This window comes from Oncorhynchus tshawytscha, linkage group LG11 (assembly GCF_018296145.1).
Source record: "Oncorhynchus tshawytscha isolate Ot180627B linkage group LG11, Otsh_v2.0, whole genome shotgun sequence".
In the NCBI taxonomy this organism is placed as follows: domain Eukaryota; kingdom Metazoa; phylum Chordata; class Actinopteri; order Salmoniformes; family Salmonidae; genus Oncorhynchus; species Oncorhynchus tshawytscha.
In genome coordinates, this window is record NC_056439.1 from 37,817,275 (window position 1) to 37,831,474 (window position 14,200).

General features: G+C 44.6%; 1 protein-coding gene across 3 annotated transcripts in view; it reads left to right on the forward strand.

The window, feature by feature from the left end:
* The window catches only part of LOC112261962 (connector enhancer of kinase suppressor of ras 3), a 76,877-nt gene that overhangs the window by 1,355 nt on the left and 61,322 nt on the right, over positions 1-14,200 (forward strand). The window contains exon 2 of one of the 3 annotated variants that reach the window (XM_042330079.1): positions 13,229-13,439. The exons of the other annotated variants lie outside the window; for them this stretch is intronic. The gene's annotated coding sequence lies outside the window, so the exon portion shown is untranslated. The remainder of the gene's footprint in view (positions 1-13,228; positions 13,440-14,200) is intronic. 3 annotated transcript variants of the gene reach the window in all.

The window sequence follows — 14,200 nt, forward strand, 5'->3', positions numbered from 1 at the left end:
AGTGTTCCTGTTCAGTGCCTGTGTGTAGATAGATGTGCTAAAGGGATTGTTTGGGGTTACCCTGTGTGCCCAGTGGATAGAGGGACAATTTGTTCAGTAGACAAGCCCTACTCGTCAGTCTTCACTCTGGCTATCTGACTCGGCAGTTCACTATTGGAGGGTCTTACCACTGGCTCTGTTCACTGGACTGCCATAAGACAGCCTCTGTGCCTAAAATGACAACAGGCCATTGGTGCTTCACATGCAGTATAAACTCAGCAAACACCAATGCTGCCTGTGCTAATCGTCCTAAGGTTGTTTTCTTCGGAGGGATCATGGTTACGTTTGTGTGTGTTGGGTCAAAAGTCGTTGGTTGTCTTCATTTTATGAAGCTGATTAGTAATGGTCCATTAATCTACACTGAACAACACATGTAAAACATGTAAAGTGTTGGTCCCATGTTTCATGAGCTGAAATAAAAGATCCCACCAGAAATGTCACATACGCACAAAAAGCTTATTTCTCTCCAATTTTGTGCGCACATTTGTTTACATCCCTGTTTGTGAGCATTTCTCCTTTGCTAAGATAATCCATCCACCTGACCGGTGTGGCATATCAAGAAGCTGATTAAACAGCATGATCATTATTCAGATTCACCTTGTTCTGGGGATAATTTGCAGTTATAACATAACACTATGCCACAGATGTCTCAAGTTTTGAGGGAGTCTGCAATTGGCATGCTGACTCAGGAATGTCCACCAGAGCTGTTGTCAGATCATTTATTTTCTCTACCATAAGCTGCGTCCAACATCCTTTCAGAGAATTTGTCAGTATGTCCAACTGGCCTCACAACCACAGACAACATGCATGGCATCGTGTGGGCGAGCGGTTTGCTGATGTCAAAGTTGTGAACAGAGTGCCCCATGTTGGTGGAGTTATGGTATGGGCAGGCATAAGCTATGGACAATGAACACAATTGCATTTTATCGGTGGCAATTTGAATGCACAGAGATACTGTGATGAGACCCTGAGGCCCATTGTTGTGCCATTCATCCACCGCCATCACTTCATTTTTCAGCATAATGCACGGCCCCATGTCGCAAGGATCTGTACACAATTCCTGGAAGCTGAAAATGTCCCAGCCTGCATACTCACCAGACATGTCAACCATTGAGCATGTTTGGGATACTCTAGATTGACGTGTACGACAGCTTGAACCAGTTCCTGCTAATATCCAGCAACTTAACACAGCCATTGAAGAGGAGTGGGACAACATTCCGCAGTACACAATCAACAACCTGACCAACTCTCTGCGGCGGAGATGTATGAGTCAAACAGTTTTCTGATCCACGCCTCTCCCTTTTTAAGGTATCTGTGATACATAGATCTGTGATATACAGATGCATATCTGTATTCCCAGTCATATTAAAGCCATAGATTAGGGCCTAATGAATGTATTTAAATTGACTGATTTCCTTATATGAACTGTAACACAGTAAAATATTTGAAATTGTTGCAATTAAAAATATTTTAAATATTTGAAATTATTTTTATAGTATATATATATATATATACTGCTCAAAAAAATAAAGGGAACACTTAAACAACACAGTGTAAGTCAATCACACTTCTGTGAAATCAAAATGTCCACTTAGGAAGCAACACTGGTTGACAATAAATTTCACATGCTGTTGTGCAAATGGAATAGACAACAGGTGGAAATTATAGGCAATTAGCAAGACACCCCCAATAAAGGAGTGGTTCTGCAGTTGGTGACCACAGACCACTTCTCAGTTCCTATGCTTCCTGGCTGATGTTTTGGTCACTTTTGAATTCTGGCGGTGCTTTCACTCTAGTGGTAGCATGAGACGAAGTCTACAACCCACACAAGTGGCTCAGGTAGCGCAGCTCATCCAGGATGGTACATCAATGCGAGCTGTGGCAAGAAGGTTTGCTGTGTCTGTCAGCGTAGTGTCCAGAGCATGGAGGCGCTACCAGGAGACAGGCCAGTACATGAGGAGACATGGAGGACAACAACCCAGCAGCAGGACCGCTACCTCCGCCTTTGTGCAAGGAGGAGCAGGAGGAGCACTGCCAGAGCCCTGCAAAATGACCTCCAGTAGGCCACAAATGTGCATGTGTCTGCTCACCTCCATGAGGGTGGTATGAGGGCCCGACATCCACAGGTGGGGGTTGTGCTTACAGCCCAACACTGTGCAGGATGTTTGGCATTTGCCAGAGAACACCAAGATTGGCAAATTCGCCACTGGCGCCCTGTGCTCTTCACAGATGAAAGCAGGTTCACACTGAGCACATGTGACAGTCTGGAGATGCCGTGGAGAACGTTCTGCTGCCTGCAACATCCTCCAGCATGACCGGTTTGGCGGTGGGTCAGTCATGGTGTGGGGGGTCAGTCATGGTGTGGGGTGGCATTACTTTGGGGTGGGCCGCACAGCCCTCCATGTGCTCACCAGAGGTAGCCTGACTGCCATTAGGTACCGAGATGAGATCCTCAGACCCCTTGTGAGACCATATGCTGGTGCGGTTGGTCCTGGGTTCCTCCTAATGCAAGACAATGCTAGACCTCATGTGGCTGGAGTGTGTCAGCAGTTCCTGCAAGAGGAAGGCATTGATGCTATGGACTGGCCCGCCCGTTCCCCAGACCTGAATCCAATTGAGCACATCTGGGACATCATGTCTCGCTCCATCCACCAACGCCACGTTGCACCACAGACTGTCCAGGAGTTGGCGGAAGCTTTCGTCCAGGTATGGGAGGAAATCCCTCAGGAGACCATCGCCCACCTCATCAGGAGCATGCCCAGGCGTTGTAGGGAGGTCATACAGGCACGTGGAGGCCACACACACTACTGAGCCTCATTTTGACTTGTTTTAAGGACATTACATCAAAGTTGGATCAGCCTGTAGTGTGGTTTTCCACTTTAATTTTGAGTGTGACTCCAAATCCAGACCTCCATGGGTTAATAAATTTGATTTCCATTGATCATTTTTGTGTGATTTTTGTTGTCAGCACATGTAAAGAAAAAAGTATTTAATAAGAATATTTCATTCATTCAGATCTAGGATGTGTTATTTTAGTGTTCCCTTTGTTGTGAAAGGTCAGTTAAATCTCTGAATTTAACATTATTTTTGACTGGATGTCCTGCAGCACCTTTCTCACCAGGTCTTCAAGCAGACTATCCTACTATGCACTAATATTGTGAAATTCACTTTAATAAATTTTTAATCTTTTTATATTTTCCTTTGCAATTGTTCCCAATAACACTAGCAGGACCACACTGGGTGTTGAAGTTGATGGCAGACTAGTCATTTCCCAAATATAATCTTGAATCCATTCACATTACATTTAAGAAATTTAGCAGACACTCTTATCCAGAGGGACTTACAGGAGCGGTTAAGTGCCTTGCTCAAGGGCACATCGACAGATTTTTCACCTAGTCTGCTCGGGGATTCTAACCAGCGACATTTGGGTTACTAGCCCAATGCTCTTAACCACTAGTCTACCTGCTGCTCCTAATGCCCAGACTGAGGAGAGCTAGTGCTGATCAGAGAATGTTTAGTCCAAATCTCAGCTGAGTAGTTTCACACTTACAAACTCACTTGATTTTTTATCCTCCTACTCACAGCAGAGTCTACCAGGTTTGCTCAGGCATTCCAAATATGCAATCACAACTACTGTTCAAGTTGGTGAGTAAGAAGAGGCTTTCATAGTAATGTGAGTTTTACTGACTTTAGTTTAAGAAAGACATCAGCAATATAGTGTTACAGTATGTCTGACGTTTTCAGTGTTTGACAATAGAATACTCCAATCAAAGACTCTTGCAAGCAGACTGTTGTAATTGGTGTGAGAAATGTAGCGACAGGTTTGTTCTTAAGCAACAACAACCTGTTGGTGGACCACGATTAGAGAGCAGATGATCTAGTGGCCTACATCTGTCCCAATGTGGTCACAGGATGGAAGTGTCAAAAATCAGGACTGTACCAGCCAGAGGAGGAGGGTGTCATTTTTTAGAATAGAACTGACATGCCAAATTGGTGTTGTGTGTGTGTGTGTGTGTGTGTGTGTGTACTTCAGTGTGAAGTGCCCAGTGGCTTTGCCTCTGGAGGATGTCCGAGGCCTTGTCTTGTGAGGTGTTGGCATTGATCTTCATGATCCTTATCAGGCAATTACAGGGTGGCGGTGTGAACAGACTCAGAACAGAGAGCTTATTGAGCCATGTGCCTCTCTCTACCACACGTGATAATGCCTCTCTCTACCACACGTGATAATGCCTCTCTCTACCACACGTGATAATGCCTCTCTCTACTACACGTGATAATGCCTCTCTCTACCACACGTGATAATGCCTCTCTCTACCACACGTGATAATGCCTCTCTCTACCACACGTGATAATGCCTCTCTCTGCCACACGTGATAATGCCTCTCTCTACCACACGTGATAATGCCTCTCTCTACCACACGTGATAATGCCTCTCTCTACCACACGTGATAATGCCTCTCTACCACACGTGATAATGCCTCTCTCTACCACACGTGATAATGCCTCTCTCTACCACACGTGATAATGCCTCTCTCTACCACGCGCGATAATGCCTCTCTACCACATGCGATAATGCCTACCACACGCGATAATGCCTCTCTCTACCACACGCGATAATGCCTCTCTCTACCACACGCGATACTGCCTCTCTACCACACGTGATAATGCCTCTATCACACGCGATAATGCCTCTCTACCACACGCGATAATGCCTCTCTCTACCACACGTGATAATGCCTCTCTCTACCACACGCGATAATGCCTCTCTCTACCACACGCGATAATGCCTCTCTCTACCACACGCGATAATGCCTCTCTCTACCACACGCGATAATGCCTCTCTACCACACGCGATAATGCCTCTCTCTACCACACGCGATAATGCCTCTCTCTACCACACGCGATAATGCCTCTCTCTACCACACGCGATAATGCCTCTCTATCACACGTGATAATTGCCCCCTCTACCACACATGATAATTGGCCCCTCTCTACTACACATGATAATGCCTAACTCTCGCTCTTCTGTACCAGCATGGCTACATTAAAAAAAAAGTCCTCACAATGACCTAGGCTTTATTAATCCCTGTAATAACCTGCATCGACTATGTATACAGCCAGTAGAGAAGCATGTGTTCATTTTAACTAAACTGGGCTAAGTACCACAGGACTGCCTCCCCCCTCCACACACCAGGGTCCATGTTCAAAGAAGGAAGTAAAGAATGAGGCAGGTTATTCCATGGAAATCGTTAAGATAACTAATTTTGGCAGAAACTAATGTCCAGTAATCCTCTCATTCCCCTTTTTAGGGTGGACCTATTGTAATCTGTTGATCTAGAGATATGTGTAACTTCCCTTTTTTTTAAAGGCTTTAGACTTCAGGGAAGCTGTGTAAGAGGATTCTCCCTGAGGGACAGGAACCTGAAAGTGATGGCAGTGGTTTCGCCCTGCCTGTCCTATTTCTGACAAGCCCATGTGTTAACCTGATGTGGAAGAGCTTGCAATATGGGGACTTCTCAATCAGTCACCAATAGATTATATTTCTCCATTGTCCAGTTTGTTGTGTGCAACAGTATTGGGTTGGTGGTTAGGCCAAAGATTTTAATTAGAACGTACACAATGAAGACTATTGTCTGAGAAGCTCATAAAAGGTTCCAAACTGTAAACCAGAATTGGTTTGCGCTCATTTTATAATGCTTTGGAAGGTTAGAGGGGGTCACCTTCCTTGTGCCTCTGTCAAACTGGGCAGGGCAGTTAGCTTTTCATTCAAATCCCAATGTGAATTGCAAATCTCCCAGATCATCTGAGCTTAGTGGTGCTTCTAGAGGTTTGGCCCCAGTCTGCCCTAAGAGCATTGGCCTCTGAAACACACAGAGCTTAACATTGTGGGAATAATCGCAACCTTAGGTGGCACTGCTCTGGGCACAGATGGGTCACTGCAGCCATAGTGGCTAACTGCCCATGCAGAGAGCTGTGAGAGAGATGGTGTACCTCAACTTCGGAATCATATGAGTGATATTCCTGGACTGTTGTAATCGTAATGGTTGGTATTTATTTTGACGTCACCGTAGAAAGTCTGTTAACGACATGTTTTGTATAGGCATGATTTTGCTGCGCCAGACAATTTCCACGTTGTGGGCGAACTCTTAAGTTGCAAACAATTGTCGTGGTCTTTGCTCGTTCCTCGTGACTAGGTCTGCCGATTTTGAAGTACCACTACGTACTGTCGTAGGCTCCGACAAAGTTCCGTCAGACATTTTGAGCCTTTATGGTGTAGCTGGTGTTAGGAATCCGACGTACAGTGCGGGCAGGCCTGTAAGGCCTCAAAATACTCACTACCGTGGTGGTGTTGGTACTATTAAAGCACTATGGAGTGAACTATGCTCTAACAGCCACTGGATATGACAGGAATGTGTTCTGCTACGGGACCGAACTACTGCCTCGGTGAATCAGCAGTGAAAACAAGCATGATGTCCTTTTATGCACTTATGCCACCAGTTTTATTTTTTAAAAGGATTGAAATGCCTGAGCTAGAATGACTGTTCAGCCTCTCTCGGTTAAGAACACACTTCCTATACACATGCAAGTCTTCTCATTCCGCCATAACCTGTTGGTGTTTAGCCCATTTATCTTAGGTGCTCTCAAGCTAAAACAAAATGAACACGTTGAATAATTGAGAAATATTTTGTAGTTCTAAAATAGGCGTAAACAGTCATTCTTTCTCCACGGTTGTATGTAATGTTTAACTGCATGTTAAAGGGGCAGTCTGCTTTTGCTTCATCCATTGAAGTCAAACTGTCAGAACATCAGAACCTAAAATATAAGCTGGTTTCACTCCAATCTTTGTAAACAAAGGAAATGTAAATAAACACTAAATCCTCAACATGGTTAAAACTGTCATTTTGATATCATGGATGGTCGGTCATTGCATCCTTAGCTCTGTCTATGAATTTGAAAGTGATTTACATTTCTCCAGCCCCATCTCTCTGCTTTTTACCGAAACAGGGGTGGGGAGTATGCTTGGTTATTTTTTAAATTGCTGATTACTGCTTTAAGGGCATATAGGCATGTCTACATTCTACCAAACACAGGCAGTAACCTGTAACAGTAACCTAGAGATTGCATTCCTCAGGTTGGTTGACATTAACCCATGTAATGTCTGCTTTTGTAGTATCGCATGTAATGCATTACTGCTCAAACTACTGGTATCTCCCATCTCAAGGAAAATAGTGCCATTTTCAGTGGTCCAACACAATCCTATAGCTAGGACTCTTTTCACCTCGTTTTACCTCTGTTTGTAATTTTAGAACAATTTCCAGTCAACAGTACATTTTATGTTGACAGAATTTCTGTGGGTTAAAATGACAGTAACTCGGTCAGTCACTCTTATTCACGACAGTATTGGGTGACGCGGAACAGGAAATGAACAGGGTGTGTTTTGTGGTGAAAAAGGATTGCTGTGTGTCTGTCCTGCCGTCACAAGGAACTACTCCATCATTCATGATTTCTGAGAGTATATTTCTTTGTGTCACTAACACATCATAAGAGATCCAGAAACACATTATTTTGTGTGTGTGTGTCAGAGGGAGAGAGAGCGACAGGTAGGTCATTAACATGGCAGAGTAGGAGTCTGTGGTGCGTCACTGCCTTGCAGTGGGATAGCTGTCTGCGTCGTTACCTGTGGGTGTCACACTGGCTGGTCACGCTGTCGCTCACAGATGACATCCCACTGAAGATGACTCACCTTCAGTCTCTCCCACACGGAGAACAGGATCGACTCATCTCAACGCCCCGCTCTCTTTTGAACTCGTTCTCTCTGTTCCACAGGATCTGAGTGCTAGCTGCGGGGGATTCCTATTGCGTAGTTTCTATTCAGCTGTAATGTACAGCATGTAATCTGAGGAAGAGAACATTTGGGTGGCTGTGAAATCTCAATGAAAGCAGTACAACCATTGTGGTGTGTTGATTCTCAGCTTATTGCTTGTTGTGTGTATGTATGTCCTGTGTGTGCTGACGACTTAATGGTCTTCAGTGGGAGGGACGACAGAGTAAAGTTACTCAATCTCTTTGACCCTTGTCTCCTTCCCTGACCTGGATGCGTGTAGGCTGTAAATCTTTCTAAACGGAATGTCTGTTCTCTCCCCCCCCCATCTCAAGTCTCCAACTCCCCACCAGACCCGTTATCATGGCTACGCTCCCGTTGTTTTTTACCGGGCCCAGCCGTGAGGGCTGCGCTGGCAGTCATTGTGAGTGTTTGGGACCGGCACAAAGAGCAGGGTTACTGCTAAAGCCTGGTTTAGCTGAGAGAATGCACATCGTGGGTAAAAACAAATAGTGTGTGTGCCTGGGCCAAGCGGGAGGCAGGCCTGCCCGATTATGGGGAGGTCAGAAATGGGATGCCAGGTTCATTTTTAGATTTGGACAAGGAAATACTCTCTTCGCTTGGCAGTTAATGGCAGATATTTTTTCTGGTCCTTTCTGACTGTTTAACAGCCTGTTAGAACTGAACTAAAAGCCAGATTTGTAAAGTTGTGTACTCCCTTTGTTCCCCTTCGGAGATAATCTTAAAGGTAGTCCCATGACATCCCTGTTAAACTGGCCAGGCCACCATGATCATACACCTGACATGAGGAGTGAAGATCACTCACTCACTACACAGCCAGTCTATGTCTGTCTATAAATAAAGGTCACTCACTATACTGTACAGGCAGTCTGTCTATTGTCTATAAATAAGGGGCAGGAGTGTTTCCTGGTCAGCTCCCTTTTTACATGGCTGGGCATGATAGGTTTCCTCTGCCTCGCTGGGATGAGACATGGTGTTCTATATCTGTGACGACTGAAGAGACAACCTCAGCGAAGAAAACTACATGTTTTAGCCTGGCTATATAGTGACAGTATAGGTGCCTTTTTGGGGTGGGTGGGGTGTTTGAGTGAAGTTGACTTATGGTTTTTCAGATGACTTTGGCAAGCTCTGGGAGGTGTGTTACAATTGCACAAAGACTTTGTTAAAAAACAATCGTCCCAGGACAAACAAACACCAACATTATAAGCATGGAGAAAGCTGGGGCGTGGTGGAGTGACAGGGAATTTCTGCCATTTTTGTGGCCCTTTGTTACTCTCTTTAGTGGTTGTTCACGTGCGAAGTAATGAGTAGCGTGGCTAGCTAGCTGGCTGGCTGCAGTGTTTAGTAGGCGGGAGAGGTAGTTCTAGAACCACAGCATTACTCACAGCTCCTGCTCCAGTCCGAGAACCAGACCTCACTGAATAAGAATGCCCATAGAAGTCATTCTGCGCATTGACGTGTATGACCTCTGATTGTTGTACACAAGCTTATGCAGGGGCAGCCTCTCTGAGCTGTGAGAAAGGACTTCATTGGATCTCCATTACAGGAAGAAACTCAGCAACCCATAACTGGTCTTTCCGTTTATGTCCTGTTGAAACGTGGATGTGACTGACGCGTTTGGTGCTTGGGAACTCAGCCAGGAGTGACTGTCAGAGTTTATGAGCTTGTGGCACTTTCTGTTGTTCACTCCCCTTGGTGTAGTTCTGTATCGTTCCATCTTTGTCACATGCCTGCAGGTCAGCAAGTATATCCACAGGTCAAAACTCCCCTTTTTCCATCACAGCCCTAGAATCCAACCTCCTTGACCTCTGTCAGTGTCTCGCCACCTTATCTGCTGAGTGAGGTATCCCCAGTGTAACTGGAGCCTGCATGGGGAGTAGGGCCAGGATGAGGTTGTGTTTATCTTACCACACGACATGAGTGTGATCTCTGCGCCGTCATCGTCCATCTCCCCTCGACAGACAGGGCTTTTTTTTGTCACTCTCCTTAAGACATTTATCATGTTGGAGAACCAGGTTAAAAGTGTAATCTTTGTTCAAGATAAGCCCTGCAAGGCAAAAAATACTTTGTTAAACTTAGGACCGTACACAAATAGCCTACAGAAACACACCAATGGATTAACTGATGAGGGCACACATTTGCTCCTGGTGATGGTAACTTCTAAGCGTACAGACAGTAAACAGGATGGGCCATAATGTGAAATTGTACTCTTGGATAAAGTCCTCCCCAAAAACGTTCTTTATAGCCCAGGGGGCATAGCTTATAGACAGATACTCAATGTGCACAGTTGGTTAGATGCTCAGTGAGGATGGTACTGTTGCACAACTGTCCCTTTCACACTAGCTACTGTCTTGTGCATGGGCTTTGTTTTGCTCATGTGAAGTAAAGTCCTGCATCAGAGGAAGGCTTAGCACTCTTCTTTGAGTTTTTTTTCTAATTACAACCCAGGCTGCCCAGAGCCATTGTGCTGGAATGTTGGAATTCCCACAATGGCACGCCTCCTGAGAACAATGGCTATTCCTCTGATTCCCCACAGGTTTGCCGGGTTAAATAAAATGGGGAGAGTTACAGTGGCACTGCTATTGTACGCCCAGAAGCTTTCCCGTTGTCCAGCCCAGGCAGGGTAGGACCAGGGAGGAGACAAGGGGACAGATGGCCAGAGCCCCCCTGGAAAACAGTGAGGAGAGGCAGGGCTTTTTCTGTGGGAGGTGAAAGACTCTTCTCTCTCATGTAATCAAACCCCTGAGAACCCAAGCTAAGCCTGCCAGAGTATCACCGTGCTTGGTGGCGGATGTGAGCCTGGCGTTGGGAGGAGTGCGAGGAGGAGGGCTATGTGCATGCAAGTGGACGTGCACCAGTGTGTTTATATACTGTTGTAAGGAACAGATGTGCATGTCATCCTAAATCTGCAGCACATAATCAATTATGTAGGATTAACCGGTATTTTGATCAAGGTCTGCTTCAGATAAGAAAAAGACGTAGTGTTCTTTTGTAATAGAACCCACAATCTAAGGCATTTGGATTTCATTGTAAAGCAAATAACCTTACACATGATATCTGCTTCCAAAAGTGTTGCAGTAGTATACTAGCGAGTCTACATGCTGTGGGGCTCTGTGCAGCCTTTTTCTACTATACTTGTTAGCATTTCTAGTGTCTGACTTGCCTGATTATTCTTTGATTCTCCATGGACTGTCATGTTCTGGCTTCTGAAAGGAAACCTGCTGTTTTTAGTGCTTCAGTAAGGATGTGAACCAGGAATGTTAGGATCATCACAGGACTAGCCAGGCTGTTGGCTGCCAAAATGACTGTGTTTACATGGCCAAAAACTTGTGCTTAGAGCCTTAAAGGGATACTTTGAGATTTTGTCAATGAGGCCCTTTTATCTACTTCCCCAGAGTCAGATGAACTTGTGGATACCAAGTGTATGTCTCTGTGTACAGTATAAAGGACGTTTAGAGGTAGTTTTTGAGTGAATGCTAACTAGTGTTACCCGTAGACTTCCAGCCATTGCGCTAACGCTAGTTAGCAACTTCCTTCAAAATGCACGCAGAGACATAAAAATGGTATCCACGAGTTCATTAATTGCCCAAATCTCTAAGTATCCCTTTAAGAATGCCTTATATTTACATTTTAGCCATTTAGCAGCTCTTATCCAAAGCAACTTACAGTAGTGATTGTATACAATTTCGTACTGGTCCCCCCCGCCTCCCATGCTCTACCAACTGAGCCACACAGGACTTTCAGTGGAATCCAGATCCGTTTCTAAAGTCCAAACTGAGCCTCAGCCTCTCGGCTTTTTCCCAGCTGTCCAGAATCATGCCTGTCTGTGTCAACTCCTGTCACTTCTGGACTGAAGCTGTTTTGTTGATAACCTGTTGTACATAGTTCCAGGTCCAAATGACTGGATGTAGTGGGTGACCGCAGGACCTGCACAGTAACAGCAGGTGCCCGTCCATCCTGCCCCCTGCTCCAGAGTGGGTGGGGTAAGGATAGACTGTGGGCATCAGGCTTTGTTACTCATCCCCCATATTGTGAAAATAGATCACTCAGTCTAATTGCTTTGAAACGGAACGTCCTCCTATTATGTTACATTGAAAACACACTTGGCTTCAACCATATGTTTGGCCTCGTGTAATGAGTCAATTGGATTGTTGGCACTAATACATACACACTGATGTTCAAATTAGGAGAAACCTGGGTTAGTGAGACAGAATGAGTCAGTTTATGCATGTTGCTTCTCACTTCATCTCAGATTTTGCATTTAAGTGTGTGTTAAGTGTTGATTTCAGGATGGCAGTAAAACATTTCTAAAGCATTTGAGCCTCGTTACCCCTTTGAAGAGCTTTCACATACTCTGAAAAGACACCCCCACTCATCTCCTTCGTCATTTCACAATGTGACATCCAACCTCCCTCACTTGTTTTTATGTCCTTAATGGAAATTGATAGTTGTGTGTGTGTGTGGAAAAAGGGCATATTTTCTTCTGGTTGTGGCAAGGGTACAGGTCAGAGAACATGGGAAAGGGTGATAAACTAGTCAGTTGTACAACTGAAATGTGTTTTCCGCAATTTAACCCAACTCCTTTGAATCAGAGAGGTGCGGTTGGCTGCCTTAATAAACATCCACGTCTTCGGTGCCTGTGGAACAGTGGGTTAACAGCCTTGCTCAGGGGCAGAAAACAGATTTTTTTTAGTACCTGAAGCCTCTGGGAACAAATGCTGTGTGACTCCTATGGGAGAAATCCACTATGTCTTGTATGACTATAGGGATAGTGCTGTGTGTGGTTCCAATGGGAATAATGGAATCTGACTGGGGGAACCCATGTTCCCACCAGGGTTTCCAGTAGGAACATTTGGCAATGTGACTGACACAATGTTCTTATGTAAGGCTTGTTCATTGAGAGAGAGCTTATTTTACAGTGATTCCATGAAAGGAGGCCTGCGTCATGCATTTATGAAAGCACTTTTTTCCAAAGTTCAAATTTATATCGCACTTTAAAAAAAATATGTTTTTACTGTTCTGAATGATGATAAATGTTCTGTTTATTGTCATTGAACTATCGTGGGGTTGTGACTCATGTTGTGTAATATACGTGTCTTATTGATAACTCTGGTTCCTACGATAGGCAGTTGGCTGCCTAGTGATTGCAACGTAACTCTCCGATGTGAGTAGTTGGCAATGAATTTTGTTTCCAAGTGCTACTGAATAAGCTTAACTGAAATGCACTAATTGTGCATGATGCACTAATTGTGCATGATGCACATCATTACTCTAGTCTAGTCTATCGATCCATTCCAAATCTTTCTACTATACATGACACGGGTGGCATATGTTTATCTTCCCTAGGGTGGCCACACAATTTGCCTCTAAGTTACTTCTGTTTCCGGTGGACCTTGGCCCGCTCAGTGACCCGCTGCTGTTGGGAAGTCAAAATGATCCAACCACCTGGAGCAGCTCGATGCACATCAGCCTTGTTACTTTGTCTTCGAGAAGGCGCCATCTTGAGGCAGTCTGTTTTGGAGAAGGAATCGCCTCTCGGCAGTCACACTGACAACGGGTATGGTCAACACAGTCTTTGGCAATTTTGCTTAGCCGGGGTACACTTGGATGAAGTCCCTTTATGAGGAACTCGCGTATTTTGCGTGAGTAAAAATAGAAACCCACTAATACTTGAGGATTTATTAGCCTATGAAGTAGCCCATATTTGGAGTTGGAGCACATCGACTGGTATTTACATCAATGAATAAAAAGCATTATTTTGATATGGATTTCCTTTCTTCCGGGCAATATACCCGGCAACAGTTTTACATTTATCGGCTTTAAACATGTTTACTGGCTAGAAGCCGGCATCTACCAGTACCCACTCTTTCCCCAGCAGGATCCGCTGTTATTCCCATTAGAGGGGATGCCCCCCCCCACACACACACAGGCTGTTTGAAGTGGCAGACTAGTTCACACTGTCCATGACATGATCCAGGATTCCAAATTCAAGGCAGTGCTCTTAGAGGGATTTTGGAGGCATTTCATTTGAAAAATTAGGGAACAACAAACAAATCAACCAATTTCTATATTGGTGTAACAAAAGTTCTCCTTTGTGAAGTTTTATTTTTTTGTCTACCCAAAGCTTTGTAATCGGCTCTTACATGGGCTGTTCAGGAGAGGTTCATCTGTTTAAATCTAGAATCTTTAGTTGCTACATACATTTTTGTACTTATGAATAAATTACATACCCATTTATTTTTGAAGAATATAACTTATAAATTCCCCATGAGCTTAGTTCAACTGTCATACCCCATCAGAACCCAAAATATATATGCT